The sequence below is a fragment of the Orcinus orca genome, chromosome 13, assembly GCF_937001465.1.
Source record: "Orcinus orca chromosome 13, mOrcOrc1.1, whole genome shotgun sequence".
NCBI classification, from domain to species: domain Eukaryota; kingdom Metazoa; phylum Chordata; class Mammalia; order Artiodactyla; family Delphinidae; genus Orcinus; species Orcinus orca.
In genome coordinates, this window is record NC_064571.1 from 60,958,814 (window position 1) to 60,974,241 (window position 15,428).

The 15,428-nt window shown below is 41.2% G+C and overlaps 1 protein-coding gene across 2 annotated transcripts in view; it reads right to left on the reverse strand.

The window, feature by feature from the left end:
* The window catches only part of GALM (galactose mutarotase), a 77,090-nt gene extending 71,165 nt beyond the window's left edge, over positions 1-5,925 (reverse strand). For both annotated transcript variants that reach the window (XM_049696465.1, XM_049696464.1), the window contains exon 1: positions 5,908-5,925. The gene's annotated coding sequence lies outside the window, so the exon portion shown is untranslated. The remainder of the gene's footprint in view (positions 1-5,907) is intronic.
* Between the last annotated feature and the right edge of the window lie 9,503 nt (positions 5,926-15,428).

Here is a 15,428-nt window from a genome sequence, read left to right on the forward strand (position 1 = left end):
GCTCCCTCCCTAGAACAGGGCCCCTACATTCTTTAGGCAGTTAGGGGGAAGGTCAAAAGTTCTTCCTAAGTCTTTTGGGCCTTGATAGTTTTCAGTTCAGAATAATCTGCATGTCAAGAGATATTTTGGGGTGGCAAATTTTGCTCCCCTACAGATGCATAGGGCCAGTTATAGGGGATGGGGGTGGGGAGTGGGGATTGGCACAGAGCTTCCATGCTCTCTCCTGTCGTGCCATCTTCCCAGCACATGAATGTGTTCACCAACTTGCAAGCCCATGGAACTTATTTTTTAGGTTTTTAATCAAGGGTTTATTAGCTAGGCATGATTAATTAAATTACTGGCCATTGGTGATTGAACTTAGTCTCCACCTCTCTCCCTCCCTGCGGAGGTCAGGGGCTGGGGCTGAAAGTCTAGCCCTTTCATCACTTGGTTGGTTTTTCTTGTGACCAGTCCCCATCCTGAAGCTATCTAGTGTGGGTCCCCACCACTTAACTCCCCTAAGGGTTACCACATTAGCATACGACACTCATCACTCAAGAGAGTCCAAGGATTTGGGAGCTTTGTGCCAGGAACTGGAGACAAAGACCAAATAATTTTTTATTATTACCACAGCCCTCAACTGGGCCCCACCACCCACTCTGTCTACCAGAATAACCAGGTCAAGGAGGAGAAGAGAGAAACTTCCAGACAGGGCAGTGATTCTCATACTTTGGTGCACATTAGAATAATCTTGGAAACTTATTTTTATTTTTTATTTTTTTGCGGTACGCAGGCCTCTCACTGTTGTGGCCTCTCCTGTTGCGGAGCACAGGCTCCGGACGCGCAGGCTCAGCGGCCCTGGCTCACGGGCCCTTTGCGGCATGTGGGATCTTCCCGGACTGGGGCACGAACCCATGTCCCCTGCACCGGCAGGCGGACTCTCAACCACTGCGCCACCAGGGAAGCCCTCGGAAACTTATTTAAAATGTAGATTCTTGGGTCTGACTCTCAGTGACTCAGTGACAGTCACTGAGAGAGGAACCTGAGTATCTGTATTTTTATTTATTTTTAAATTTTTATTTATTAATTGTTATTATTTTTGGCCGCTTGGCATGCACAATCTTAGTTCCCCGATCAGGGAAAGAACCTGTGCCCCCTGCAGTGGAAGCGTAGAGTCTTAGCTCCTGGATACCCGGGGAAGTCCCTGTATTTTTAATAAACTCCCTAAATGATTCCCATGCTCGCTGAAGGTTGAAAGCCAGGGAGTGAGCATTTCCTTTAGTCTTACACCCAACCCCAAAACTATTCCTTTCTATAAGCTTGTCCAGTCAGAGCTCCAAGTCTGATTGTAGGTTACCACCTTCCCCTGACTTAAAGACGAGGAAGAATTACAATTGAGTACAAAGGACTCCCAGGTGAAGCAGATCTTTAGGATCCTGGAGATTCTGCCTCAGGTTGGAATCAGAATCTCAGCAAAAGGAATCAGAATTAACACTGGTCAGTGTCTGCTGTGTCAGGGATGTGCATGCTAGGCGTTTTCATGTGGTTTATCTGTGAGGAAGGTATAGCTGTTATTATTTCATGGCTGGGAAAACCGAGACTCAGAGAAGATGTGGCCAACTATGTACGGCCGGTATTCAAACTCAGGCCTGCCTGGCTCCAATACCTACCTCAGAATGGTAAGTAATTAAAAGGGAACATGCTGAGCTGGTGTGACTTAACTGTGGGCTGGAGTCGCTGCAGCCACAGTACCGAATGTCAGTCACTCCATAATCACTGCTGTGGAAATGGCAGCGCTGACATGGCAGCACTGGGCTGCCAAGTAGGAAAAGCTTCGGCCTACAAATGCTACTTACTGAAAAGCTACTTTCTCAGAGCCTCCCTGGGAAATCACCAGTCCTGCTGAATGTTTTCCTTTCTTTTTGCTGAACTCAAATCCCTGTGGTAGGAGAGCCCAGCCAACGGTTCTGGAAATTGCTGGGATCATCACATCTTGGGCTGAATCTGGTTGAGTCCAGCGTGGTTGAGTCTAAGTTGTTCCTCTTCTGACAGGAGGAGTGTGCCCTGGAGAGTTCTGTGCATCTAAGTTCTGCCAGCAAGGCCAGGGCAGGCCTAGTGGGAGTGTAGCCCTTCAGTTCATGGCTGGGGTAGAAGGAGACAGGCTAAAACAGGAAAGGTGTCACCCAAGGCTTTTTGAGTTAGCCAAGGTCAAATCCAATGGGAGCAGTGGGGAAATAAGTAGGAGAAGGAATATAAAAGTCAGCAGCCAGAATTTTTTAGTTGGTCAGAAGCAAGTAGGCCAGGTGATGGGAAGTGGTTCAGGGATGAGTCACTGAGTGGACAGCTTGGCCACCACACCTGGAGTGTGTCATGGGGCAGGCATAGGACCTTAGAAGAAATATGTGGATCTGGCCAGATTCTGTTGCTTCCATGTAGGTTCTTCTCCTTCTCAATTGGAGTCCACAGTGTGACATGACATTGATAGAAGGGGCAGGACAGGGAAATACTGGTGTCACCAGGAGAAACTGGCCAAGCGATTACCAGGGTTTGGATTCACCCATGAGTCCAGAGTCTAGTCCTCGGCCTTTCAGGCAAGAAACTCAGTCCATTTTTTTTTTTTAATTTACTTTTTCAAGTACTTTTTGGAGTTTTTTGGCTGTGCCACACGGCTTGCGGGATCTCTGTTCCCTAGCCAGGGATTGAACCCAGTCTGCGGTAGTGAAAGCCTGGAATCCTAACCAGTAGGCCACCAGGGAACTCCCTATTGAAGTACAGTTGAATTATGATGTTGTGTTAAGGAAACGCCGTCTTGTTAGAGCCCCAGGATGAGTCCTGCTTAGGGCGACTAATACCAGCTACACTCTTATGAGACTGATGTATAAAATAAAAGCCCATTCTATTTCCTTAAAGGGAGGTTATCCTTTTCCACTGCCAGCCTCTAGTATTGAAGAACTAGTGATGATGAATTAATAATCAAGGACCATTTGATAAGCATGGATTGGAGCAGAAAGCTGGAGAGTTTGGGCCAGGGCTAGGCCCCCCAAAATGCACTTGCTCGTAAGTGGGAGTTGTCTCTGATGACTGGATTGCTGACGCCCCACGGATTCAGTGCCTCCCATGGTGGGTGCGGCATATAACCAGCCAATGTTTGTATTTTCGATTTGGCTTTTTTTGTGTGCTTCTGATTCAGAGTGTATAATTCAACTTTGTTGTGCAGAGAAAATGGATTTTCCTATTATTTTGTCCATAACTGATGTGGTCTTCTCTTGAGCTCCTACCTACTGGTTAGTTGTTTGTGGTGGTGATGATTAGCCAAACGTCCCAACTGGTTTAAAGCATGGTAATGCTGATAACTGAAATGAGCCCTTTAAGTGTGTTAAAAGACACAGTGAGGCATTTAAAACTTTTTAAGAGTTTGTTTGAGCAAAAATGGATTGGCATAGGGCACCACCAAACTGGAAGTGGTCAGGAGCTCTCCACTAACAGGAGCCTGGAGAGACACTTTTATAGAAAGAAAGTGGAAGCAAAGTAAGGAAATTATTGATTGGATATATATATATATTTTTTTTTTTTTGGCTGTGCTGTGCAGATTGTGGGATCTTAGTTCCCCAACCAGGGATCGAACCCAGGCCCTTGACAGTGACAGTGAGGAGCCCTAACCACTGGACCGCCAGGGAGTTCCTGATTGGCTGTATCTTAAAGCCCAGTTGGCTATTTGTGACTCGTTGTCCTTAGGTTTCAATTTCCTAAACTTGAGGCATTGACAGGCTTAGATTTTGGTTTGCTTACATAGGCCCCCATGGCATTAGAGCCACCTCAGTTTAATGGCTTCCTTGTTGAATTAATTTAACAGGTATGTTCAGTTTCTCTTGCATTAAAAAAACAGAAAACAAATCCCCCTCCCCCCAAAAAAGCAACAACAAAAAAATCCAAACTCTCAGATAACCGCCCCTCTCCCTGCTTCTTTTTCTAACTTGTTGAGCAGGTGTTGAGAAGAGGGAGGGGTATGGCTTATGAGTACATGTCACAGCAGGAAGAGCCAGGGTCCTCGGCTGGGGGTCCCTTGCCTCCTCTGCCCCCACGTTCACTTGTTTGCTATGGGCCTCATGGGTTTCCAAAGCTGCAGCCTGCTGCAATTAACACGTGGCTCTTAACAGCCTTGGCAATGCTTCCTAGGAATGCTGACCCCCCTTCTCCCTTGCAGACTTGGCCTCCACTCAGCTTCCTCTGACTGTGAGCCTCTGCTTCAACCTCCATTGGCCTGCTGCCCTGGGGGTCCCCTGCAGCGTCTGCAGTGGGGTTTTCTTAATGACCTTTATCCTCTCTCATTAGTTCTACTGCAATATTCTCCAAATAGCCTCTATGGCCTCCTCCAATCTCTTTTTCTTTCTGAAACACCCACATAATCACGTCACTCCCTTCCTTCAAAACTTCTAAGAGCTTCCAGTTTGCTGTAGGATAAAGTTTAAACTTTAGTGTACTTAGTCTGGTATATAAGACTGAACAATTTGACTTCAATTTGCCTTCCAGCCTCATCTCCCCTTCTCCGGCCTCCCACGCCCACTTAACACATCATGGCCTTTCATGCTTCTGAGTTTATGTATTCTTCTGTCTGGAATTTTCCTTTCTCTACATTCTTTAAGGCCTAGCTCAAATGTGTTTCTGTGAAACCACGTTTTTTTTTTTCTTCATCTTTGCGTAGATCTCTAGTATGGCACTTATTAGATCTTTAAGGAAGATAAAATATTTTAAATTAAACTTAAAGGCTTAAGGAAAATTTGTGTCTTCAATAAATTATATAACAATTTGAACCCAGATTAACTATAAATGGTCTTTTCTGTGTACAACAAGCAGCCCCTGGACATTAAAGTAAACCCACTTTGACATTGACATATTTAGATAATTTTTAAATATAAAAGTCTCATAATTGGCTTGTTAAAAGCGCTTGTGGTTGCAAGTAATAGGATACTTGTTTGCAACAGCAAGTCATAGTAGGTTAACAAAAAAGAGTTTTCTTTTTCTCACATAATGAGAAATCCAGAGCTGAGCAGTCCAGCACTGGTACAGCTGCTGAGAAATGCTGACAAGGACCAAGTCTTTCTGCTCCACCTTCATTAGCTTATGGGCTTTTATTCTCATGCTTGTCCTCTCATGTCACCAGCTGGCTGTTGCATCTCCAGGCCTCATGCCTGCTTTCTAGGCAGGAAGAAGGAGGAAGAGACAAAGGAACAAAAGGGCTCTGCCAGTTGTGATTACCCCTTTTAATCTGTAAACAAGACTTCCCTGGAAATCTCATCTGAGAGAGTTCTGCTTACATTCTATTGACCAGAATGAAGTCATACAGCTGCTTCCAGCAGCAAAAATGGAAAAAGAAATATAGTCGTTGGGGGATTGGTTCCAGGACCCCTTCGGATACCAAACTGTGGATGCTCAAATCCCTTATACAAAATGGTGTAGTATTTGCACATAACCTACTCATATGCTCCCTTATACTTTAAATCCTCTCTAGATTACTTATAATACCTAATAAATGCAAATGCTATGCTAATAGCTGTACATACAATGTAAATGCTAATGTAAGTAGTTGCCAGCATGTGGCAAATTCAAGTTTTGCTCTTTGGAACTTTCTAGACTCTTTTTTTGCTTTGAATATTTTCAATCTGAGGTTGGTTGAATCCATGAATGCTAAATCCATGGATAAATACAGAGGGCCAACTGTATTTTGCTCTCTAGCCCCTATAGTGGAAAAGGGTGGGAGAAGAGGACATTGTGAATGGCTTTTGGGTTGCCAATCCCTGAAGTCTATCACAGGGCTCCACTGGGTTATATTATTCATGTGATAAATTATAAAGAAGGATCTTGATGGAAGGTAGGGAGAGAAAATGGTGGAATATTAGGATATATTGAATCAAAAACCTCAGGTCTGACCTTTGTTTCCTGGCCTTAAAGCTTTGGCAAAGAGATTACTCAAATCCAAGAGACTTCTCTTTATGGCACTCTTCTCTTTCAGATTCCTCCTGCAGAACAGATTTTTAAAAAATCTTTATTGAAATAATCTGCAAACCATAAAATTCATCCATTTAAAGTGTACAATTCAATGGTGTTAATATATTCACAGAGTTGTGCAACCACCATCCAAATCTAAGTTCAGAACCTTTTTATTATCCTAGAAAATAACCCCCTACCCAGTAGCAGTCACTCTTATCCCCACCCCTAGCCCCACAAGCCTAGGCAACCACTAATTTACTTTGAGCACACATTTTTAAAAGAGTGATTTTCTGCTGGAAAGTCAGTAGGAAGCACTACAAAAATGAGCTTTGGGGGTAGGTAATTGGATGTAAATATATCATGGAAGGCAATTCATCTGCTGTAGTAGAGTTTTGTGAGTGTGTGTGTGTGTGTGTGTGTGTGTGTGTGTGTGTGTGAAGGAACTGATGATGCAGTACTGCACCCAATGAAAGCAGAACTTTTAAGCGCCTCATCTCTTTCCTCATTTTGTCCTATAGAATCATGCTGTTTTCTAAATCTTGTCTCTTACATTTCAGCCTTTCTTAAAAGTAAGTGAGATTTATAAAGACATAAATTAGATATAAAGTTACAAAACTCAAAATTCAAATGCAAAATCTCATTAGTGGGAAGCCTTTAATTAAAAAAGAGAAAAGAAAAAAAAAAAACAAACCCTAAGGCCTGAAGGGGCCAAACATTTGCTGATTGAAAGTGATAACTGAGCCAGGTGCCTTTCTTCTCCCCTGGTACGGTACAGCCCCTGTACCTCTTTGTGTTATTTGCAAGAGAGAATATCTTTTATCTACTAAAATGAAAATGAGAAAATGGGCCTAAGACTCAGAGTAATTGCTTTCATTATTGTTTGCAGCATTCCCTCTAACTGTCATATCCTGCTCTACTTCATACCTGTTGTATGTATCTAGATGAGAGAGAAAACAGGAAATGAGGCAGGTACTGAGCAAACAACTATCACCAGAGAGGTCTAGAACCACGGCTTTCTGACCAGAGGTCTGAGGAACTTTGGAAACAGAAAATTTGTGCCAGATAATATTGAGAAAAAAAAACCGTGCCCAAACAGAAGTGAAGGAACATTTCAATGAGACAGATTTTGATATTGGGTTACGTTCCACTTAAGGTAGCGGTCTTACACCTGAAGACTGCAGATTTGAATGTTGTTCATTTGGTTTCAGATACAATCAAACTATCAAGTTTCTTTTCCTCTTAGCTACATTTTTCCTTTGCCTTTAATTACTATCACTATAGCAGGAAGACATTTTGTACCAGTTTGCTATTAAAAATGGTGTACAGTTAAGTTAGCTTTCTGTTTATTTTTATCTTATTTTTTTGAGATTTAAATAAATCAACAGCTGCGTGGATGCTTTAATAACCAATAATTTCACCTCTGAAGAAAAGATAAATCCCTATTTTAAAATCTTTTTCCAATTTATAAAGTTCATAGGACTTCCCTGGTGGTCCAGTTGTTAAGACTCCGCACTTCCACTGCAGGGGGCATGGGTTTGATCCCTGGTTGGGGAACTAAGATCCCGCATGCCGCGTGGCACAGCCAAAAAAAAAAAAAAAGTTCATAAATGGGAAAGTAATATTTCTGGTTTCTAGAACAGTACGATTTCTTCATAAGCACAGTTTTTAATTCTCTGCTTAAATTTTTGAAGCATGCAAAAAAAATAGAGAAAAATATAATAAACAGTCAAGTTTCAAATCTTGCTTAAGCAATAAAACTTTGCAAATACAATCGGCCCTTCTGTGTATTCTTCACCTAGTGCATTCCTCACTTTTCCCACAAAAGAAGAAAATTCATACCTGAATTTGGTTTTTACTCTCAGACGTGCCTTTATAATTGTGATACATGTCCATGTAATCCTTGTTAAAAACAAGACAATAGGCCCAAAATGGAGTCACTTAAGCTAAGCCCTCAGTTTCTCAACTGAGACTTAACTACAGTTTGGCTCTCCCAGAAATGAAATCTTAAACCAGTCAATTAGGAATCAGCACTAGTTAGGTCATCTGCCTGACAGAACCCCTGTCATCTGCCTTTTCGCCAAGTACAACTTCCTTGTACCTGCTCCCTTCTACCTATAAAAGTCATTCATTTTGTACCACTCCCTGGAGCTCCTTTCTATCTGCTAGATTGGATGCTGCCTGATTCATGAATCATTGAATACAGCCAATAATATCTTTAAAATTTATTCAGTTGAATTTTGTTCTCTAACATCCTTAAACAAAATCAGGTTTTCTGCATATTTTAAACTTTTCGGAGTGAAGGAAGCACTACAATTCTGGCAGCAGCTTTGGCTTTGGGAAGGCCAGATAGCTGAATCCTGCTTCAAGATCATCTCTGGCACCCAGTTCAGGGATCAAGGCATGACCAATGATCACATGATCTTGTAGTTAATTTTATAGCTAATCAGTGCAGCTATAACAAATTACTTGAACAAGACGTGTAATTTGGATTTATTGTTAATATCTGGATATTCCTTTTCAAATATAATTTAGCTTTCTAGATATAAGTTGGAATGAAAAATCTCTTTGTATGCTTTTGTATGTTGAAATTCTATCAGTCTCTGAAGTAAAAATATGTATTTATTATTGCAAGAGGAATATGCCAGAATAATTAACGATGATTATGAAAGATGTTAATTTTATATGAAAATTATGAAGAACTTTTCAATAGTTAAATAAATAGGGAAATAGATGGACATTTAATACAACTATTAAGAGTGCATTTGCTAGACTGTTGTAGGAAGAACAATAGATTTATATTGAGTCAATAAATGTAAATCCTTATGAAAATAATAATACAAGTCAGAATAATAAAGATTATATCATAATTTTAATAATTGTGCAATTATTTGTATACTGGTACAAAACATTAAATAAAATAATCTTTAAGAACTCTACTGTTGAGTTCTTAAAGGAGCGGCTGGGCCCGTGAGCCATGGCCGCTGAGCCTGCGTGTCTGGAGCCTGTGCTCTGCAACGGGAGAGGCCACAAAAGTGAGAGGCCTGCATACCGCAAAAATAAATAAATAAATTAATTAAAAAAAATAAAATAAAGACTGTTACAAGAGACAAGGAAGGACACTACATAATGATCAAGGGATCTATCCAAGAAGAAGATATAACAATTATAAATAAATATATATGCACCCAACACAGGAGCCCCTCAATACATAAGGCAAATGCTAACAACTATAAAAGAGGAAATTGACAGTAACACAATAATAGTGGGGGACTTTAACACCTCACTTACACCAATGGACAGATCATCCAGACAGAAAATTAGTAAGGAAACACAAGCTTTAAATAACACAGTAGACCAGATAGATTTAATTGATATTTATAGGACATTCCATCCAAAAACAGCAGATTACACTTTCTTCTCAAGTGCACATGGAACATTCTCCAGGGTAGATCACATCTTGGGTCACAAATCAAGCCTTGGTAAATTTAAGAAAATTGAAATCATATCAAGCATCTTTTCCGACCACAACACTATAAGATTACAAATCAATTACAGGGAAAAAAACATAAAAAACACAAACACATGGAGGCTAAACAATACTTTATTAAATAACCAAGAGATCACTGAAGAAATCAAAGAGGAAATCAAAAAATACCTAGAGACAAATGACAATGAAAACACGATGACCCAAAACCTTTGGCATGCAGCAAAAGCAGTTCTAAGAGGGAAGTTTATAGCAATACAATCCTTCCTCAAGAAACAAGAAAAATCTCAAATAATCTAACCTTCCGCCTAAAGGAACTAGAGAAAGAAGAAGTTAGTAGAAAGAAACCAAACCCAAAGTTAGTAGAAGGAAAGAAATCATAAAGATCACAGCAGAAATAAATGAAATAAAAACAAAGAAAACAATAGCAAAGATCAACAAAACTAAAAGCTGGTTCTTTGAGAAGATAAACAAAATTGATAAACCTTTAGCCAGACTCATCAAGAAAAAGAGGGAGAGGACTCAAATCAACAAAATTTGAAATGAAAAAGGATAAGTTACAACAGACACTGCAGAAATACAAAGCATCCTAAGAGACTACTACAAGCAACTCTATGACAATAAAATGGACAACCTAGAAGAAATGGACAAGTTCTTAGAAAGGTATACCTTCCAAGACTGAAGCAGGAAGAAGTGGAAAATATGAACAGACCAATCACAAGCACTGAAATTGAAACTGTGATTAAAAATCTTTCAACAAACAGAAGTCCAGGACCAGATGGCTTCACAGGTGAATTCTATCAAACATTTACAGAAGAGCTAACACCCATCCTTCTCAAACTCTTCCAAAAAATTGCGGACGAAGGAACACTTCCAAACTCATTCTACGGGCTACCATCACCCTGATACCAAAACCAGACAAAGATACTACAAAAAAAGAAAATTACAGACCAATATCACTGATGAATATAGATGTAAAAATCCTCAACAAAATACTAGCAAACAGAATCCAAAAACACATTAAAAGGATCATACACCATGATCAAGTGGGATTTATCCCAGGAATGCAAGGATTCTTCAATATATGCAAATCAATCAAGGTGATACACCATATTAACAAATTGAAGAATAAAAACCATACGATCATCTCAATAGAGTCAGAAAAAGCTTTTGACAAAATTCAGCACCCATTTATAATAAAAACTCTCCAGAAAGTGGGCATAGAGGGAACCTACCTCAACATAATAAAGGCCATCTATGACAAACCCACAGCAAACATCATTCTCAATGGTGAAAAACTGAAAGCATTTCCTCTAAGATCAGGAAAAAGACAAGGATGTCCACTCTTGCCACTATTATTCAACATAGTTTTGGAAGTCCTAGCCATGGCAATCAGAGAAGAAAAAGAAATAAAAGGAATACAAATTGGAAAAGAAGAAGCAAAACTGTCACTGTTTGCAGATGACATGATACTACACATAGATAATCTTAAAGATGCCACCTGAAAACTACTACGCTAATCAATGAATTTAATAAAGTTGCAGGATACAAAATTAATGCACAGGGCTTCCCTGGTGGCGCAGTGGTTGAGAGTCTGCCTGTCGATGCAAGGGACACGGGTTCGTGCCCTGGTCCGGGAAGATCCCACATGCCGCGGAGCGGCTGGGCCCGTGAGCCATGGCCGCTAAGCCTGCACGTCCGGAGCCTGTGCTCCGCAATGGGAGAGGCCACAACAGTGAGAGGCCCGTGTACCGCAAAAAAAAAAAAAAAAAAAAATTAATGCACAGAAATCTCTTGCATTCCTATACACTAACAATGAAAGATCAGAAAGAGAAATTAAGGAAACAATCCCATTCACCATTGCAACAAAAAGAATAAAATACCTAGGAATAAACCTACCTAAGGAGGTAAAAGATCTGCACTCAAAAAACTATAAGACACTGATGAAAGAAATCAAAGATGAAACAAACAGATGGAGAGATATACCATGTTCTTGGATTGGAAGAATCAATATTGTGGAAATGACTATACTACCCAAAAGAGTCTACAGATTCAATGCAATCCCTATCAAATTACCAGTGGCATTTTTTACAGAACTAGAACAAAAAATCTTAAAATTTGTATGGAGACACAAAAGACCCCAAATAGCCAAAGCAATCTTTTTTTTTTTAAATATCTTTATTGGAGTATAATTGTTTTACAATGGTGTGTTAGTTTCTGCTTTATAACAAAGTGAATCAGCTATACATATACATATCCCCATATCTCCTCCCTCTTGCGTCTCCCTCCCACCCTCCCTATCCCACCCCTCTAGGTGGTCGCAAAGCACCGAGCTGATCTCCCTGCGCTATGCGGCTGCTTCCCACTAGCTATCTATTTTACCCAAAGCAATCTTGAGGGAAAAAAACAGAGCTGGAGGAATCAGACTCCCTGACTTCAGACTATACTACAAAGCTACAGTAATCAAGACAATGCGGTACTGGCACAAAAACAGAAATATAGATCAATGGAACAGGATAGAAAGCCCAGAGATAAACCCACGCACATATGGTCAACTAATCTATGACAAAAGAGGCAAGAGAATACAATGGAGAAAAGACAGCCTCTTCGATAAGTGGTGCTGGGAAAACTGTACAGCTATATGTAAAAGAATGAAATTAGAACACTTCCTGACACCCTACACAAAAAATAAACTCAAAATGGATTAAACACCGAAATATAAGGCCAGACACTATAAAACTGTTAGATGGAAACATAGGCAGAACACTCTATGACATAAATCACAGCAAGATCCTTTTTGACCCACCTCCTAGAGAAACGGAAATAAAAACAAAAATAAACAAATGGGACCTAATGAAACTTAAAAGCTTCTGCACAGCAAAGGAAACGATAAACAAGAAGAAAAGACAACCCTCAGAATGGTAGAAAATATTTGCAAATGAAGCAACTGACAAATGATTAATCCCTGAAATATACAAGGTCTGGGTACATTGACAAGATTTGTTGCCTGAAAGACTTTGCTGTAGAATGACTGGGTAGTGAACTAGCCTTATTATTGGAGGATCCTCTACTGTCAGTGTCTGGAGGTCTCTTCTTTGGGACTGTCTACTTCCCCTACAGGAGAATCTCTGATTGGGCAAGGGTTGGGGCTAGGTATATGCTTGGTTACTGACATTCTGGGAGCAGGAAAGGGACATGCCTGGAGCTTCCATAGTTCAGTATATAGCTTCTTACATAATATACCAGTTTTCAACTCTATGACTTATCCTTGCCCTGCATGTGGCTTAGTCTCCAAGTCCAGAGCCTTTTGGGTTGATTTCTCCAGAGTTTGAACTTCCATTCTCCTGTGCAGTGGTGAGTAGAGAGGGGAATATTTATCTGGCTGCTTAGAGTTAGATGGGGACCTAGGACTAGAGGTCCAACCATTTTCCACACATATAGTCACCAATCCCACTAATTTTAGAGTCACATCTTCATTTCTACCTTTTGTGGTACTTGCTGCCTCCAAACACTGAGACTTTCAGTTTCTAGCTCATTCACTGGAATTCCCCTCTGAGATGCTTAGATTTCACCTTCCTCTGTTCTATTAAGTTAGTTATAACTTCATTTACTTTCCATCTTCCATAGTTTGTTGAATATTCTTTGTTTCTGTTTCCTTTCCAGTGTTGTTGGGGGTAGTGCCTTTTTATTGTATATTCCTTTACTTTTATTTTATTGGTGCTTGAGAGGAAGAACAGACATGTGATCACTCTGCCAAGTCTTTCTTCCTTTATCTAGTTAACTTGATTTTGAATTCCAGGAATTATGGTAGTGAGCGTTCCCAATAATTGGCTGTAGGAATAAAAACCCCAGAGAAAGGTTTTATTTATTTATTTATTTGGTTGCTCCGGGTCTTACTTGTAGCATGTGGGCTCCTTAGTTGCGGCAGGTGGGCTCCTTAGATGTGGCACACGGGCTCCCTAGTTGTGGCATGTGAACTCTTAGCTGCGGCATGCATGTGGGATCCAGTTCCCTGACCAGGGATCAAACCTGCGCCCCCTGCATTGGGAGTGCAGAGTCCTATCCGCTGCGCCACCAGGGAAGTCCCCTTCGGGAACTATTTAGAGAGGAGTTTTTGGAAGTGATTTGACCACAGATAAAAGAGTAATATCATGAAAATAATTTGTTTGTAAAAAGGATTATCTAGAGGAAAATAATTTGTTTGTAAAAAGGATTATCTAGATCCTGTGGGCTTGAGAGAGAGCTTCTAGGTACTTCCAACCTGTTATTTTTCTCCCTGACTTTGGTCAAAGTTAACGAAGACAACAAATCATGTGCTTGCATATTCTTATTGTCTCACCAGTTGTTACATTGGCACCAATGCCTGAAGGAAACCCTAGGAATCCAGGACTGGGAAATGGTGGGAGTTTCTACTCCTGGTGAGCTAGGTAAATTAGTCTGGGACTGGAGGGATTGAGCCTACTGCTCCAAAGCAGATGGTAGGAGAAGAAATGAGTTAACATGGAGTTAAAAGGAGTTAGGTATAACTGGATCCAGGGACTCAAATGATGTCATCAGGGCTGTTTCCCTATCTCCTAGCTCTCCTCTCTTGCAGTTTCATTCTGGGTTTCTCAAGTCCCAGATGCTTATGCTCCCAGCTTAGCAAATCCAGCAAAAAGAGCAGCCTTTCCCAGTAGCTCTGACAATAAACTCCTGAAGGTGATTCTGGTATGTTCTGCTAGGTCACCTACACATCTATGAAACAAGCAATGACACTAAGGAAATGGGGAACTCTGGTTGGCCTGGTCTGGCCACTAGTGTGCTCTTGTGATGATGATCATGTGGCCCTGAGGGAAAGTTCAGCCCCAACTAAGATACCCAGATTAGGTTCCTTACAGGAAAGAAGAGCTCTATTATAAGGGGGAGGAACCAGACTGTTAAAAACAAGATATGTCCCTTAGAGGTTCATTTGTCACTGATGGAGTAGAATCTTATCCTGTGTGCTAGCCAGTGTGGTCCCTAACAGAGATTACATCATTTGATATAAAACGTTCCAAGCTTTTAGAATAAATAGGGAATTAACTTGTTCTAAGTAATATTAAGTAAATTTTAATTTAGTGTGACAATCATAGTACCTGCAGAAATGATGCGATAGCCTCATTTTTTAGGCTTCATAAGTATGAGCTTAAAAAATTGGTAGCTGTGAACATGGAGACCATGGCAGTGGCTAACAGTGGAGGAATAATTTCAGAGTACGGGATGTGTCCCTGTTGGCTTGACAATGCCCAGACTTCTCCAACCTAGCCTTCATCTTAATGCTCTTCTTTGGGGACTTCCCTGGTGGCGCAGTGGTTAAGAATCCTCCTACCAGGGCTTCCCTGGTGGCACAGTGGTTAGGAATCCGCCTGCCAATGCAGGGGACACGGATTCAAGCCCTGGTCCGGGAAGATCCCACATGCCGCGGAGCAACTAATCCCATGTATCACAACTACTGAGCCTGCGCTCTAGAGCCCGTAAGCCACAACTACTGAAGCCTGTGCACCTAGAGCCCATGCTCTGCAACAAGAGAAGCCACCGCAATGAGAAGCCCACAAACTGCAACGAAGAGTAGCCCGCACAAACAACAGCTAGAGAAAGCCCGCACAAACAACGAAGACCCAACACAGCCAAAAAAATAAAAAAATAAAAGTAAAATAAAATAAATAAATTTATAAAAAAGAATCCTCCTGCCAATGCAGGGGACACGGGTTTGAGCCCTGGTCCGGGAAGGTCCCACATGCTCCGGAGCAACTAAGCCCGTGAGCCACAACTACTGAGCCTGCGCTCTAGAGCCTGCGAGCCAAAACTACTGAAGCCCACGCTCCTAGAGCCCGTACTCTGCAACAAAGAGAAGCCACTGCGATGAGAAACCCGCACACTGCAATGAAGAGTAGCCCCCGCTCACCTTCTCAACTAGAGAAAGTCTGCACGCAGCAACGAAGACCCAACACAGCCAAAA